This window comes from Sciurus vulgaris, assembly GCF_902686455.1.
Source record: "Sciurus vulgaris genome assembly, chromosome: 13".
Lineage (NCBI taxonomy): Eukaryota > Metazoa > Chordata > Mammalia > Rodentia > Sciuridae > Sciurus > Sciurus vulgaris.
Genome location: NC_136474.1, coordinates 50,738,839 through 50,755,429, shown reverse-complemented (window position 1 = coordinate 50,755,429; position 16,591 = coordinate 50,738,839). Strand labels below are relative to the sequence as shown.

The 16,591-nt window shown below is 40.0% G+C and overlaps 1 protein-coding gene and 1 long non-coding RNA gene across 2 annotated transcripts in view; both read right to left on the bottom strand.

The window, feature by feature from the left end:
- The window catches only part of TTC39C (tetratricopeptide repeat domain 39C), a 98,090-nt gene that overhangs the window by 16,809 nt on the left and 64,690 nt on the right, over positions 1-16,591 (bottom strand).
- LOC306642930 lies at positions 178-14,858 on the bottom strand. The gene is made up of 2 exons (XR_013758728.1): positions 7,546-14,858; positions 178-7,513 (listed from the first exon to the last, which is right to left on the bottom strand). It is a non-coding gene; the product is annotated as an uncharacterized lncRNA (long non-coding RNA).

The window sequence follows — 16,591 nt, the reverse complement described above, 5'->3', positions numbered from 1 at the left end:
AGTCACCTTTTCCCTCAGCATCCTCTTCCTGCTAGTACAGTAGAACTTGTTGTACAATAATTGCTTGCTAATCTAGCTCTGTGTTACCAGATACAGTCTAAAAGCACAGGGCCTTATTCCATCCTTGGGTGTGTATCCAACCCTGGCCCAGAAAGAGTCTCCATCAGCTCTGAGTGAATGCATGAAGCCTGAAGCCACTCCTCTTAGGCTAGTCCTCAGTTCTCTGTGTGGCCACCTTAATCTCTACCACTCGGTGGACAGTTCGATTGTCTAACCAGAATGCTGATCTCTGATTGCTGCTGGTCATCAGATCTCCCCTCCCACTATTTTAGAAATTCTCCGAAGATCCAGATTACATTTGCAACTTCTGCATTCATTCGCTAATGTCCAGAAACAACAGGCTCCCATAGAGTCATTTCTGCTTTTTCTGGTTTAATACAGTAGTCACCCACCCTAGCCCCTATTTGCAGTTCTACTTTCTGTGGGTTCAGTTACCTGTGGTCAACTGTGATCAGAAAACACAATATAATACAATCACACTTTGAAAGAGAAGACCATAATCATACAACTTTTATGACACTATATTGTTATAATTGGTCTATTTTATTAGTTATTGACATTAATCTCTTACTGTGCCAATTAATAAAATTAAACTTTATCTTAGGTATTCACATATAAGACAAATCTAGTATACATGGGGTTTGATACTATCTGTGGTTTCAGGCATCACTGGGGGCCTTGGACTACTACACATTTAGTTTTTCTCTTCACTAGACTCCTTTCGAAGTCTGCAGACCTGATTTCACCAGCACTTGATAAGAACACCTAAAAAGCATCACTAGAACAACAAAGGGTTGCTGACCCTTAGATAGGCATCAGAGGCCTTAAGTACCATGTACATAATAAATAAAACCTCATACACCGTAAGTCCTGGCACAGCCTGCTCACAATGGTGTCTCAGGCTGCATGCACTCCTTCCCTGCTCTAGTTGGTGTGAGCAGCTTCCCCTGCCCTGCACGTGCTGGGCTGTGGCTTTTCCCTCATCCCTTCTCTTGTGTTTCCCTGGATGTCTCCTGCTGCTGCTCCACACTCATTTCCTCCTCATGGTTCCCAGGTGCCTCTTCTCTGCACAGCCAGCTGAGCAGGGGAAGGTAGGGTGCTGGAAGAGAAGCCCCAGGCTTTTGGGAGGACCACCCGCAATGCAGGAGGCCTCTGGGACAGCAAGGCACTATGAGTCAGCAAGGTGATCTTTAGGACAGCCCATGACTCAGGAACATTGTAAGCCAAATGACTCATGAACCAAGGCCAGATCAATAAGTGTCCATGCCCTAAAGTGACATGCTGCTCCGTTGTCAGGAAGGTTCAAACCACAGTGATGAAACCCTTATCCTCAGCTCTGAGTGCTTGGTAGGTGGCCACAGAATGATACTCGTCAGCATGTCACCAATTCCTGCCCTGGAGCATTTTAATATGTAGTTGGGAGGAACCCCATGGGAATGTGCAACAGACCCACAATGCTGAAGTCATGCTGGCTGTAAGAACACAGTCACCACACAAAACACCAACAAGGTAAACATTAATCAGTCTTCTATGAAATGTGTGTGTGTGTGCATGCCGTGCACATGTGTAGATAGCTTGATGCTTGCTACGCCCATCATGAACTTTTCCTTTTCTGGATCATTAGTTCTTTTCCTGCTTCATATATGCACTTGATTCAGGATGGTGACAAAGAAACCCCAGGTTAGGGCTTCTGCTTTATACATATCTGCTTGCTAAGTTAATGACACTCAGCTTTCACAGGATATTTCTGAAAGGGCCATGGTCGCTGAGCTGTCCTCAGCCGAGGGTTCAATGCATGATGGTGCAATGCCACAATGTCCTTCAGAGGACAGAAAGCACTCTGCAAGCACATATTGCACAACCACTACATGTCAAGGGAGGCCAGGCTCTGGAGGTGCAAAAGTGAGTCAAAACAAGGTTTTGCACACAAGTAAACAAAAAGGACCAAGAGGTAATATTTGAATTGACCTCATTTCTCTTAAGCCTTTCAAAAACTGAGGAAAGTACTACTGTATTTTGACATGAAGTGAAGTTCAAAGAGGTTAAGGAACTTGGTCAAGGTCAATAAGCTAGGAATTGACTAGTGTTCACATTCTGCTCTGACTGCCTCCAAAGTATGTTTTCTGTTTGGGATGCATAGTTGCAGATATGGTTAAATTAAGGATCGTGAGGCACAGGAGGTCATCTGGATTATCTCGATGGGCTGGAAATGTAATCACATTCATTGTTCTATAGAAGGAAGCAAGGGGAGACAGACACCTGAAAAAGGAGAGGCACCGTAACTGCAGAGACTGAGTGGCCAGAGGCCCAGGTATGCTGGCAACCACCAGAGGCAGAAGAGATGAGAAAAGGATTCTCACTATAGCCTCAGGAGCAAGCGAGGCCCTGCTGACACCTTGATTTCATTTGGCGCACTGTTTTGAGAAAACCTAGTTCATGAGAATTGGTCACCAAAGGTAGTAGGTGCTATAAACCAAAGAAAAGAGGCAGACAAATGTAGAACTGCACAAAATGCAGCTTATCAGGGATTTATAGGTAGAAGCACATCTTGGGGGTGGGCATCAAGACTGGAGAATCCTTGTACTCCAGGACAGGAGGAAAGGATTCATATAGTACACTAGACAAAGATGGCCGGCAGTCAACTGACACATACCCAGGCTTTCTCAAAAACGCTTAACATGTCAGGCATCAAGTAAGTCCAGGCAGGAGTGCCCAGCATGAAACTCTCAGCTGACTCTCTTAGTGACTTGTTTACCCTACAGTACTTGGAAGGTGTGCAAGGGCCACACATTCCTACCTGGCTACAACCAAGATGGCCCTAGTCTTGTCAAGCTGGATCCCTATGCTGATTCTGGACTTCTGTCTCCAGCTGTATAAGAATAAATTTCTATTGTTTTAGGCCATCCTGTTTGTAGCAATTTGTTACATAGCCCTAGGAAACAAACACAGTTTCTTTTTTTAAGAAATAAACTGTGAAGAGAGTAGCATGTATTTTCTCTTATAAGGACTAACAATTTGAAACTACTAAAATCATATTATAGGAGCTTAAAGATATAGCCCAAGAATGAGTATAACTACAAAATTAATTCTAGTTATATCCTGATCATTCCTTGAGAAACTATAATGAATAGACATTAAAATAGTGTGAATACAGTTCCCATCAAAATAATTTAAAATTAAAATGACCTATGGAAATTTTTATTGTCACAAGTTAGGATATCTACCACAGAACAGATAAAAAAATTATCCTCGACTGGATATCTGATTCAGTTTAATTTTTAGTAGGAAAGAGCCATTAAGCCAGGAGTTTGTACCATATCAGTTTTTTTTAATATTTTTTGTCAGTGGATTTTTAATTTTATTTATTGATTTATATGTGGTAATGAGGGTTGTTGGACTCACACATGCCAGGAAAGTGCTTTACCACTGAGCCACAACCCCAGCCCCCACATCAGCCTTTAGCTCACAGCTTACACACTGATGAGCCATGGCACAAAAACCACTTGAGGCCTCAGTTTCCTCACCAGTAAAATGAAAAAAAAAAAAAAAATTGCTGTATGGCTTTATCTGCTTCCAAAGGAAGCAATAAAGAATACAAAGCACAAATGTTTGCCAAATTAAATGGAGCATATTTATTGACAAATTAAAATCAGCATCGTGACTACAGTGCTGGAACACGTTTTTCTAGTCATTCAAGCTTTCTTTCTTGATAGGTGTATTCCCAGGCACTTCCAATACTGTGGCAATCATAAAAGAAATTTATTGTTCTGTTTTATTCCCAGAGTGTTGCTGGTCTGTAGGAAAACTTTGGATTTCTGCAAGTAGATTTTGTGTATGTCACATTATTATACTCCTAGGAATTCTAATGATTTTTTTTTCTCTTGGATTGTCCATGGATACGTTCGAATCATTTGCAAATAATTATGATGTTGTATCATCCTCTGTAATAAATTTGCTTGCTCACTGGCAGGGAGCACCAGTTAAAATACAGAACTGCAGCAAGCACAGCACACATCCTGGATTTATTTCTAGCTTTAATGAGGACGTTCCTAAAGTTGCACTAAGAAATGTGGTTTGCTGCAGGGTTTTTTGTTGATGCCATTTTCACCAAAAGGAGAGATTTCTGTTTATAATTTACAGTTTGTTTCATTTGTTTAAACCTGGATTAGGTAGTGTCTTTCATTAAGCATTGCAGATAGGATTATATATGGCTTTATTACTTCCTTCTTTAATAAAGGAAACAATAGGCACAAACTTCCTGAGGGGGAATCATGACTATCTTTTTGTAATAAGCTCTAGTAGGTTATAATATGACATCAAAAAATACAGTATTCGATTTTATTTGCTAATATTCATTTAGAATTTCCATACCAGGAATGAATGACCTCCAGTTTTTTATTTAGTGCTCTTTGGTATCAGGCTAATACTTGACCTGTAGAATTAGCTGAAAATATTCCCGTATTTTCTCTGCTCTGGAACTATGTAACTGATGAGTTCACTTTTAAAAACCACATTGAAAAATTAATTTAAAATGTTTAAATCACTACCATTAAATGTTTTTCTTAATAGGCATTGGTTGTAAAAAAAGACTAAACATCAGTCAATACTTCCAAATTCTGGTGCCAACTTTGTAACCAACACATTTTGGATCTTAGGAAATAACTTTTGCTTACACTCTCAGGGGATGTTGAAATAAATACTCTAATTGCCTTGTCTTTAAAACATAAGTGCACATAATGTGTAAAGAGAGCTGGGACATAGCTCACAATATTGTTTTCCTGCATTAAGAACAAACTTTCACAGGTAAGTGGCAATTAAGACCCGCATCAATTGTTTCAGACTCACCAGAAGAAATTTCAAGTTTTATCTAGGAGGTATAACTAAAAACCATTTAAATTAAGACCCTACCACAAACATAAAGTTATGTATTCTTGCCTTAAATCTAAACAACCACACGTGTGTTCTCTGGAGACACAGGAGACAAAAGAACAAAACATGAAGAGATGTAAGTGACCACAGGTGACATTTTCCATGCAATTAAGAAAATAACTAAGCTATTCATATTAAAGTATTTACACATTAATATATTTTGAAAGCCTTTTAAAATAAAAATATTAAAACATAAATATGAAGACACAAAAATGTCTGAATAATTTTCAGCATCAATGCATTAGGCTGGAAGTCTACTGATGACACATTTTGTTCTCAGATTTTCACTAACAATACCAGGCTGCGAAGGTTCACTGAATATAACTACCAGCAAAAGGTTCTATCTCTAGAATTGCAAAAAAAGTGGAAATGAAGACAAGGCCAAGGCATCTGGGGAATTGGCCCTGACAGTAATGCTGAAGGGACATCAAGTTCCAGACTTCCCTGAATCTGTAACTCAAGGTTCCACTTCCTGAGCAAGCAGTTTTCCTTTGTACTACCTCCAAATTATGTTTATCATTAAATGATGAGAAAGCTCACAGACACAAAGGTCTCAGTTCAGAGACAGCCTACTGGCATTAAAGTAATGTTGATAATTCTTAATTCTGCTGCATTAGACACCAGAAAGGAAGTAATGCCTCAGGGACAAGTCACAGAACACAACAGTCCCTGCAGTGGGGACAGTGTGCCCTGCCCTGAAGCTTTAAAGTGCATCTGCTTCTGAGCACTGTCAAAATTCTGGCACGTAAAGAACTTTGTAGTTTTGTAAAACATAGGCACTTTTAATTCTCAGATTTTGTTTTTGTTTGTTTGTTTGTTTTTGGTACCATGGATTGAACCCAGGGGCGCTTAAATACTGAGCCACGCCTCCAGCCCTTTTTTATTTTTTTGTTTGAGACAGGGTCACACTGAGTTACTTAGGGCCTTGCTAAATTGTTAAGTCTGGCCTTGAACTTGTGATCCTGCTGCCTCAGCCTCCTAAGCAGCTGAGATTACAGGCGTGTGCCACTATGCCCAGCTTTTAAGATGTTTTAAGTAACTATTAAGCAAAATGTTTATTAGACATAGGCAGAATTCATGAGATATTAAGCATAAATGAATTCAACTATAATGAGAAGCATCGGGCTAACTGTTATAAAAACACAAAAGCAGATAAACCACAGAGACTGCCTTCAACTAAATTAGCTTAGAGTTCCTGATCGCTCCAGGTGCACCCTTGTGGAGCAGGCAGTAAGCTGCACCGTACTGTAAAATATGTTGTAGACAGTGGGAAACTGGCAACTGGCTCGACCCCTTGGAAACCCTGCTAAAAGATCTCGTCTTGAGTAAAGCCTCCCTCGGAACCTTTGAAATTGCTCCTCCTCCAGGTCTGTGTTTGTCCCTGGTCACCATCTGACTGCACATGGAGTTGTGTCTGAAGAGTCTATTCCCTCATCTAGGAAGAAAAGAATGACTTGCTCATGACACATGCCCACTAATGCCTTGCACAAGCCGTTGCATGGATCAAACCAAGGCTCAAACTGAATTGTGTCTAATCTTATACTGGTTTAACTTTAGTAGTTAAAATCCCAAAATCCCAGGGAATGATGCATTCTGATAAAAAAAAAAAAAAAAAAAAAAAGGAGAAGAAATGAAATACTTAACAAGTGGAGTGTGTATTAGAGAGAAGGATAAAAGGACCAAAAACTCCTAATATCCATGGTGCCCAAGTAGTACTAGGTGTGTATGTGTTTGTGCTTCCCTGTGGGTCTCTGATGTGCTGTGTGCCACTGGCTTCCTCTCTCCAAGCTCAACTCTAGCCACCATCAGACAAGAAGGCTCAAGTGCAGGTAAAGCGGCAGGGCACTGCACATTGCTACCCCAGGACTCAGGTTCCATGGTGCTTCCACCCTGCCTGCACCTTCTCCTGAAAGTGACGTTGCAGTCCCTTTCCCCAGCTTCTTGCTGTGCATTCCACAATGACTTAGTAAACCGCGTGATTCAAGCCCACTTTAATTTGACCCATGAGTCTTTCTGTTCTGAGACCTGTGGCTACCCAGGCCCCCACAGCCCCGTGTGAGAAAAGAAAACTCCCCCAGGCCTGTGAGGAGACACTAGCTGGCACTGATCGCCCATTATGATGGGTGGAATTGTGTTCCCCCAAAATGTACCAGTTAAAATTCAAATCCCTGCAGCTTGGAATGTGACCTCATTGGGAAATAAGGTTGCTGCAGATGTGACCAGGTAAGTTCAGATGAGGTCCTACTGGAGTGAGCCTGAATTCAATCTGTGTCTGTGTAAGAGGGGAGATTTGGACACAGAGAGAGCATGGGGTGCAGATGAAGGCAGAGGTCAGGGTGATGCTCCCACACACCCAGGAATGGCAAGCACTGCCGGAGAACCGCCAAAAGCTGGGAGAGAGCAACGGGACAGGTCCACCTGGCAGCCCTGGGAGGAACCCACCCTGCTGGCTCCTCAGCTTTGGGCTTCTAGTTCAGGACTGTGATATAACACGTCTGCTGATTGAGCGGTACAGTTGGAGGGACTTGGTTACAGCTGCCCTAGGAAACAACACACCAGCGCTCAGGGGCACCCTTGCTTTGGGCAGAAGCATTCTTTTGTGGTGATAGGGTGAGAGTAAGCACCTGGCCCAAGCCAGGCAAATCACAGTGCTCCCCTCAGCCCATCCCCCAACTCTCCAGGGGGCTAGTCTCACAGCAGGAAGGTGTGGCTGCCTGCAGGCGTGTACATGTGTGTTTCAGTGAGTGTGTGCTGACGTGGTGCATCTGCCTTATTCCCTTCTAGGTTAGTAAATGATACAGTAATTTGTATAAACTGGATTACCAGCGCCAACATTTTATAGATTTATATAGGTACCAACAATTTATAAGGGGCTGATTTCCCTACATCCTTTTAATACTGAATATTTTCAATAGCAATCATTTTTCTTTTTTCCCTATATTTAAAAATAATTATTCTTTAATCAGTTTATCAGATTATTATGATAAACCAGGGAATGTGTTAGTTAATATTATTCTTTTATTATAACATTTTTGCTGCTACATTATAATTATACATAATATTTGGATTCATTATGCCACATTCATACATGCACATAATTTGACCTGCATAATAGTTGTACATAATGGTGGGATTTTTTATTACATATTTGTATGTGCACACAATGTAACAATATAATTTGGTCAATATCATTCCCTAGTATCACCCCTTTTCTTCCCTCCTCCCTTCCCCTACTTTCCTCTACTGATGTCCCTTCGATTTTCAAGAAATCCACACCCCACCCCACTTGTCCTTTTTCCTCTCTAGCTAGCTTCTACATGAGACATAAAACCCTGGACCTTTGGAGTTAATTCACATTTCCTCGATTCATTGTGAGGCTCATGTTATTGGCCACTTGTATATTTTATTTCACTGCTCATTTGCTTACATGTTTTGGCAACTTGTATTTTTCTATGTTTATATTTGTCTTTCTAATTTGTCCTAATTTTATAGTTCTTTCTATACTAAGTTTGCTAACATTTAAACTTGCTAACATTTAAACTTTTAATCATTTTTTTCCTAGTGTGCTTTTATTTTATTTAAAAATATACTGAGGACATTTTTATAGTATGTGTTTATTTTATATCAATTCTATCAATCTTTTGATCAACTTATGATTAATTCTATGTCTTCCTTAATATGCTTTGGTTTTAGAGTTATGTTTAAAAGCCCATGATGGGGCTTTCTTAAACATTTAATACTACCACTCACAAAGAATCCTTGATTGAGATATAATTCAAAAACCAAAAGTTTATCTTCTTAAAGTATAAAGGTTAGTGTGGCTTTTAATACAGTCGTAGAACCATGGCATTTGAAGGCTTTAAAAATTATCTAACCTAGCCAGGCATGATGGCATATGCCTGTAATCTCAGTGGTTTAAGAGGCTGAGGCAGGAGGATCGAAAGTTCTATGTCAGCCTCAGCAACTTAGCAAGGCCCTAAGCAACTGTCTCTAGATGAAAAATATTTTTTTAAAAAAGGGATGGGATATGGCTTAATGGTTGAGCACCCTTAGGTTAAACCCCCAGTACCAATATATAAATAAATAAATAAAATTATCTAACCTACTGTTTCCCAAAGAATGTTCTATTAAACCCTTTTAGTCTTACAGTCTATGATATAAAAAGGAATTTTCCTGGACCAATAAATTGGTTGAACACGGCACACGTACATAGTCTGTCTTCTCCTTGGAGAATCACAGTACAAAACTAAAGTCCCTGAGAAGCTGCAGAAGATCCCAAGTTACCTGACAAGGAGCCTCTTTTCCTGGAACACACACTAACAGACCATCAGATTAGTGCTCCAGGGAAGATGCCTCAGAAAACCATGGCTTATTTCATTCCCCTAGCATTCCAGGTAAAGAAAAAGAACATCAGAGAACGTCAACTGGCTTGACTGAGGCCTTACAGCCCTTCATATTTTCTCATGTGAAAGCAACCATTTGGAAGCACATTTTTTACTGCTGTTACAGAACCCAAACCAGAAAACTACCTATAGACTTCTAGTCCAATGTTCTTTCTACATTACACATCAAAAATAGAAGCTCTAAGCCAGAGTGGTGCACCCCTGTAATCCCAACTACTCTGGAGGCTGAGGCGGGAGGATTACAAGTTCAAGGCCAGCCCAGGAAACTTAGACTCTATTTCAAAATCAAAAATAAAAGGTACTGGGGATGTAGCTCAGTGGTAGAGCACTTGCCTAGTACACACTAGGTCCTGGGTTTGATCCTCAGCACTGGAAAAAAAAAAAAAAAAAAAAAAAAAAGAGAGAGAGAGAGAGAGAAAGAAAAAAAAAAAAAGAAGAAACTCTGAAGCAATAGGTCAATAGATTCCCAGAGTGAACAAGTTCTCAACAAGAAACCACAAAGAAATGAGGACTACTACAGTAACCAAAGAAAGAAATGCACTGTTGTCAAGAACCAGGATGCCTGAATGCGAAGAGTTCAAAATCACAGACAGGAACAAAAAGTTCTAGTGTGCTACTCTTACAGGGGGTGTTAATAGAAAAATGATGATGTACTGCATAGTTGGAAGAAAGGCGCTTGAAAGTTTTCACCATAAAGAAAAGAAAAACAGGGAATAGGTTTGTTTACACTGATCTAGATACTACACAATGCATATATGTATCAAAACATCACATGGTACCCTAGAAATATGTACAATTTTTATGTTTTTACCTGTCAGTTAAAAATAATTTTTTAAAGTCTAAAATCATAAAAGAAAAACAGAGGAATTCCATGTGATGCTATGATAAAACAAAAATTTTCATAGAAGAGTTCTGGACAAGGGGTAGGTAAAAGTGAAATGAAATTTCCCAAAACCAGTATCTGTGTCACCCTTCAACGGAGTTCACCATGTGCAGAGCATCAGAAAAATGAGAAACAACAAAGAATCAGGGCAGGCACCACTGGATACCTGAAACCAATGTTTACAGTAAAAGAAAAACAAGTGAAATACTGAGATAATCTTTTTGTTTTTTTCAGACTTTTAATATAATCTTTATTTTTTAAAAGTTAGTATGTTTATTATAGGAAACAGAAAAACACAAGACACAAAGAAAGGAAATGACTATCTAAAAGCACAGAAGCAGAAAAGGAAATGAGCAACAACAGATGTGCATCGAGTACACAAAGCTCTGAAGGAAGAAGTTTTTTACTCCTGTGAGAAAGGAGATTCACCTACTGTCCTGAGAATCAAACAGGAAGGTCCATTGCTTTCCCATGTTACCCTATTCCACCTGCCCCTGCCCAAACAATGCTCCGGGGCCACTGAACTCAGCTCTCCTAGGACTATGTGACCTTTTCTCTGTTCTGGGCTCCTATGCGGACTCATCTTCCATGCCGCTGCCTTAACCTGCTAGCTCCTACCGATTCCTCCAGGTCGCGCCCCAATACACCCACTTCTGGGTGGTCATGCCCGGCTGCAGGGGCTGTAGCACGTACATTCTGGTAGTCCTGTTTTTAAGTTTCATAAAGGCGGTCTGTGTCTGCTTAGGTGCCTGCCTGCCCACCAGTCCCGCTCTCTCCCATGAGCCTGAGCTCTACCACTTTCACCTTCAGCGTCTCCGCCCTAAGGGCAGCCAAAATGGTGCCATTATCATTACAACCAGCAATGACTGGGCACTGGCTCAGGGGAAAATGTGCTGCCCACACCTCCCAGATCACACCACTGAATCCCAACAGCAAAGCTGGGTCTCTGGCACCACCAAGGTCCCTATCTCACTGAGAAGGGAATAAGCATTAAAGAGATTAAGAGTCTAGTCCAAGGTCACTCAGCCCAGCAGCCAGCCTCCAGATGGGAGTCCTGACCCACAGATTCAAAGGAATCAGAGAAGGTAGGCCTTGCCAAATTCATCCAATGACACAAATAAGACTAATCATAGTCAAACAATCAAGACACATGACAATGGACACTTGATAACATTAAGTGAACATTTAATAAAATCTTTAGCGCCCCCCCAAAACTCTTGGAATAGAAATTCAAACTAGATTTCAAGGAATCACAACCACAATCACACTCCCTACTCCCAACACTAATACTGCATTATTCTAATGAGGCAAATATTATGGTAAAGTATTCAGAACATATGCTATAAAACAAGGTAAAGAAAACAAAGTGGAAATTTAAAAAAGAAATGATAAAAAATTAAATCTCTTCCTTTAAAAACCAACATAACAATATAAAAGCCTAATCATATAATTAAGAAAACACAAACTAGGGCTGGGGTTATGGCTCAGTGGGAGAGTACTTGTCTAGGATGTGTGAGGCCCTGGGTTCAATACTCAGTACCACATATCAATAAATGAAATAAAAGGTCCCTTGACAACCAAAAAAAATTTTTTAAAAGAAGACAACAAACTAGTATGACAAACATATTACATTTTTATGGATTTGAAAAGAGTATTCGGTTATATATTTAAAAATAGTGGAAACAGAAAAATACAATATAAAACTAAAATTGATATAATAATAAGCAAATATACATTAAAACATAGAAGAAATAAGGAACTTTTTAAGGAATTTATTTCAAAAGGGTATGCAATAGCAATAACTTACAGGAGAATTGTTCCAAATGTTTAATGGTAGTTTAATTACTTCAAAGTGATTTACTTCTCCAAAATGTAAAAGAAAGTTTCTATTAACCAACCTATTAAAAACAAATCAGGTTTATTTCTAAAGCCTCATGAAAACAAGACCCCTGAATATTTACATTCATAATTAAATATGTACATATTTGTTAGTAAGTTATATAGTATTTAATATATATGTATGTATGCATATTGATAAGGACTCAATGTTTGTGCCTCCCCAGATTCACATGTTCAAATCCCAAACCTCAATGTGATGGTGAACAAAACCCAGGAAGTGGGACCTCACTACCCACTCTTTCAGTACCTCTTGATCTTGGAATTCCAGCCTCTAGGACTGTGAGAAATCATTGCTTATTGTTTAAGCCACCAGGTCTATGGTATTAGGTTATAGTGGCTCAAATTGAGTAAGACAAACCTATAAATAATTTATTAGCAAGCAGAGGGATGAATGAGAAAAGATCACTGGATTAAGAAAGTCTAAATTCAGGTTCTTCCTTAATCCTAAAATAAGTATGGACACCTGCACATACTTATCTTCTCTGGACCTGTGTACTATACACAGGACAGACAGGATGACTTTACAAAGTCTAAACAGGAGGAACAAAGGGTAACCTGAGAAGATGAAGGGAAATCTTCAGCAATGGAAAAGTGCACATCACTTTACGTTACCACTAGCAATGACTGATGATTCCAATTTCTCTTGCTATTGGCTGTCTCCTTTTTTATCACAGCTTGGCTGGTGGGCAGGAAGTAATAACTCTCATGGTTTTGATTTGCATTTTTAAATGACTTATGATGCCAGTACCTTTTCATGTGTTTATCACCCATTTGCATACTTCCTTTGATGAAATGTCTCTTCAAATGCTCTGTCCAATTTTAAATTGGGTTATTTGTCTTTTTATTACTGGCTTCTAACTGTTGCTTACATATTCTGGATTCAAGTCATTTATCAGATTTATAACTTTTAGTTTCTCCCAGTCTGAGCGGTCTTTTCACCCTTGTGCTGATACTGTTCGTAGCATTAACAGTGCATTTTTGATGAAGCAATCTATTTTTTTTCCCTGTGGTCTCTCTGCTTTTGGCCTCATGTACAAGAAACTATTGCTTAGTGCTCACTTCCACAGCACATATACTAAAGTTGGAACAATACAGAGAAGATTAGCATGGCCTCTGGGCAAGGAAGACACAACTTTATTAAGTGTTCCATATTTTTAGAATTAAGGTCAACATACTAAAATAGAGAAATGGACACCCATGTTTATAACAGCACAATTCACAATAGTCAAGTCATGGAACCAGCCCAGGTGTCCATCAACAGATGGATGCATAAAGAAAATGTGGTATATATGCACTGTGGAGTTTTACTCAGCCATAAAGATGAACAAAGTTATGTCATCTGAAGGCAAATGGATGGAACATGTGAAGTGAAAATAAGCCAGACTCTGAAAGTCAAGAGTTGTGTGTGTTTTCCTTGTACATGGAAGCCAGAGAGAAAGAAAAGGGGGAAACAGGGGTGGTCTTAAGAAAACAGAAGGCAGACCAGGAGGGTAGAGGAAGGGGTTCAGGGGGGTGAGGACGAAAGGGCAAGAGGAGGTATTGGGGAGTGAAATCGATCAAACTGCTACATGCATGTATGAATATGGACAATGAAACCCGATATTCTGTATAATTATTATGTACTAATTTTTTTTTTTTTTAAAAAGGAGGGCTGAGGCTGTAGCTCAGTGGCAGAGCCCTTGCCTAGCACATGTGAGGCACTGGGTTTGATTCTCAGCACCACATAAAATTAAACAAATAAAATAAAGACATTCTGTCCATATACAACCGTAAAATAATAATAATAATAACAAAAGGAATCTGTTGCCTAAACCGAGAGTTCGTTTCAGATCATACATTTATGACTACGTTCCATTCTGAGTTAATTTTTGTGTATGATGAGATAGAGGTCCAACTACATTCTTTTGCATGTGAATCTTCAGTTGTTCCAGCACCGTTAAGACTATTTTTTGCTCATTGATTTGTCTTGGCGTCCTTGTCAAGTCAACTGACCATAAATACAAGGTTCCTTTCTTGACTCTCATTGATCTATGTGTTTATTCTTAAGTCAGGGCCACCCTCTTGATTACTTTGCAGTAAGTTTTGAGATGAAGAAGTATGAGTCTTCCAACTCTGTTCTTTATCAAGACTGGTTTGGCTATTCTGGGTCTCTTGAGATTAGGATCAGTGTGCCATTTTCTGCAATGAAGCAAATTGCAATTTTTCTCCCAGTGCTGGGAATTGAACTGAGGGTCTTGTGCATGCCACGCAAGCAAGCTCCCTACACTGAGCTAAGCCTCCCACCCCATGCTGCAGTTTTGACAGGGTCATCCTTGGGATTTTGTTTGGGGTCTATAACTCAATGGGGGAGTATTGCCATCTTAGTGATACTGAAGTCTTCTGAGACATGAACTGGGATGTCTTTTTGGCAATATTTTAAGAACTATCTTTAAACTACTTTAATCTGCATCATTTATGGACATAAAAATAAACGAAATAAAACTATGGGGAAGATTACAGGAAGTAATGAGTGGCTATACTCTGGCCCGCTATTTCTTGAGTATAATCTCTCCTCATTAAACAGGAAGTACAGAGCTGTTCATGCTCTTTGATGTTTTATTGGTACATTATAATTAAGGAGAGTGGGATCCATTATGCCATAGTCATACATGCTCATTATATAATTTGATCAACCTCATTCCCCAGTGCCCTCCCTTCCCCTTCCTGCCTCCCTCCCTCTGGTTCGCTTACTCAACTCTGCTGAGCACACTCTGGTTCTAATAATGATATATCTGGAGCTATAATCCAAGGGAAAAAAAATGAAGACTATGCCGAGATATTTATTGCATCACTTCCAATCACAATGAAACACACTGGGAAACGACAATCAAATATCCCCAAAACAGTTTCCCAGGAACAGGAAAATATCAAATTATTAGCACAATAATAATCTATATAGTCTACCTGTCTGCCAGTGATTTACAAAAACTGTGAATACATATGAACATTAGCTTTCTAAACAAATGCACACTCTTGTATGTATACTAAAGGCCATAAAATAATACATTATAAACAGCTTAAAATTTAATCACTGCTGGGTGGGTTATTTTTAGGAAGCTGCTTAGCATCTTAAACTATTACGTATGTGTTTTAAGATGAGACAATCTCCTTGTCACCTGTAGCATGCAGGACGTGCTGTGACAACCCACGTACATGCAATTCAGCACTAATGTTGCTGAGCAGCAAAATGGGTTTAGCAATATTGCCATCAAGGACACCCACCAATAGCTTATGCCTCTGACCCCTACCTATAGGACGATGGCTAATGTAGGCAAAGGAAGCTATCCGCTTAGGCACACTTAGTAAGCTTAGGGATATAAATCGACATTAGCCTTCTACTTGCTTTTCGAGCCCACAGTCTGGAAAGAGAGGGTTAAAAGAACAGCAAGTGCCTTCTACTTATTAACGTATGTGGGTTGCTATTATCTTCTCATTGCAGCGAACAGCCATTAAATCACACAATATGGATTTATCTCACTGGAAAGTGAAGACAAATACATCCTCCATCTCCCCTGCACCAGATTAAACCAATCTCTCATTTTCTATATGTCTAAGAATAAATGGCAACCCTATTTTTTGGTGCCTCAAGTAATTAAGAGAACCACAAAGGATGGAAAAGGAGGAGGAGGAGACTACTATTAACAGTACTTCAGGGAATTATTTCTCTTCTTGCATTGCCTTTTTCCTGATTCTATAAATAACAACATTACATCATGCTGACTAGGCATGCTGTTCAAATACAAGAGCCAGGATTACCCTTCAACCCAGCAAAGAAACGCTGCTACCAGACAGCACAAGGAGCAGGGGTCAGGCCCTCTGTGAGTGGCCTGACCACACTGGCCCTTACTCCCCATGACCCCTGCAGACCTCCTCCTTATCTGATGAATGAATCACCATAGGGATGGACAGTCACTTTTCTGTCCCTGCTATAATCATGAATGGATGCACTAAAAAGCAATACAGATCTCCCATATATTTCAGGGGCACCGACAAAAAAAAAAATGTAGTTTTATCTCAGTGAAAATACAGAGAGAAAGCACCATAGCCAGCTTTGAAAAGGTCCCTCTCCCAGCTGAAACCCCTGAAATAATGGGTGCACAAAAGATGCAAAGACAGCGTGCGGGCACACCAGGATAACACATCAATCAAGCCTTCCAGGCAGAACTGCAGAGAAAACAGAAAATGAGAGAAGAGCCCCCACCCGCCTAGAAGGAACTGAGACACCAGGGTGACATGAAGAAGAGACTGCCCATCCAGAGAGTCCCTGTAGACACTGTTCATGGGATGGACACATCCTGCCAGTGTGCCTGCCTTGCAGGAAAGAGGTCATGGGGGGACCAGACAGAAGCAGGCTGGGCAAAGGGTTGTGTATTAGGAA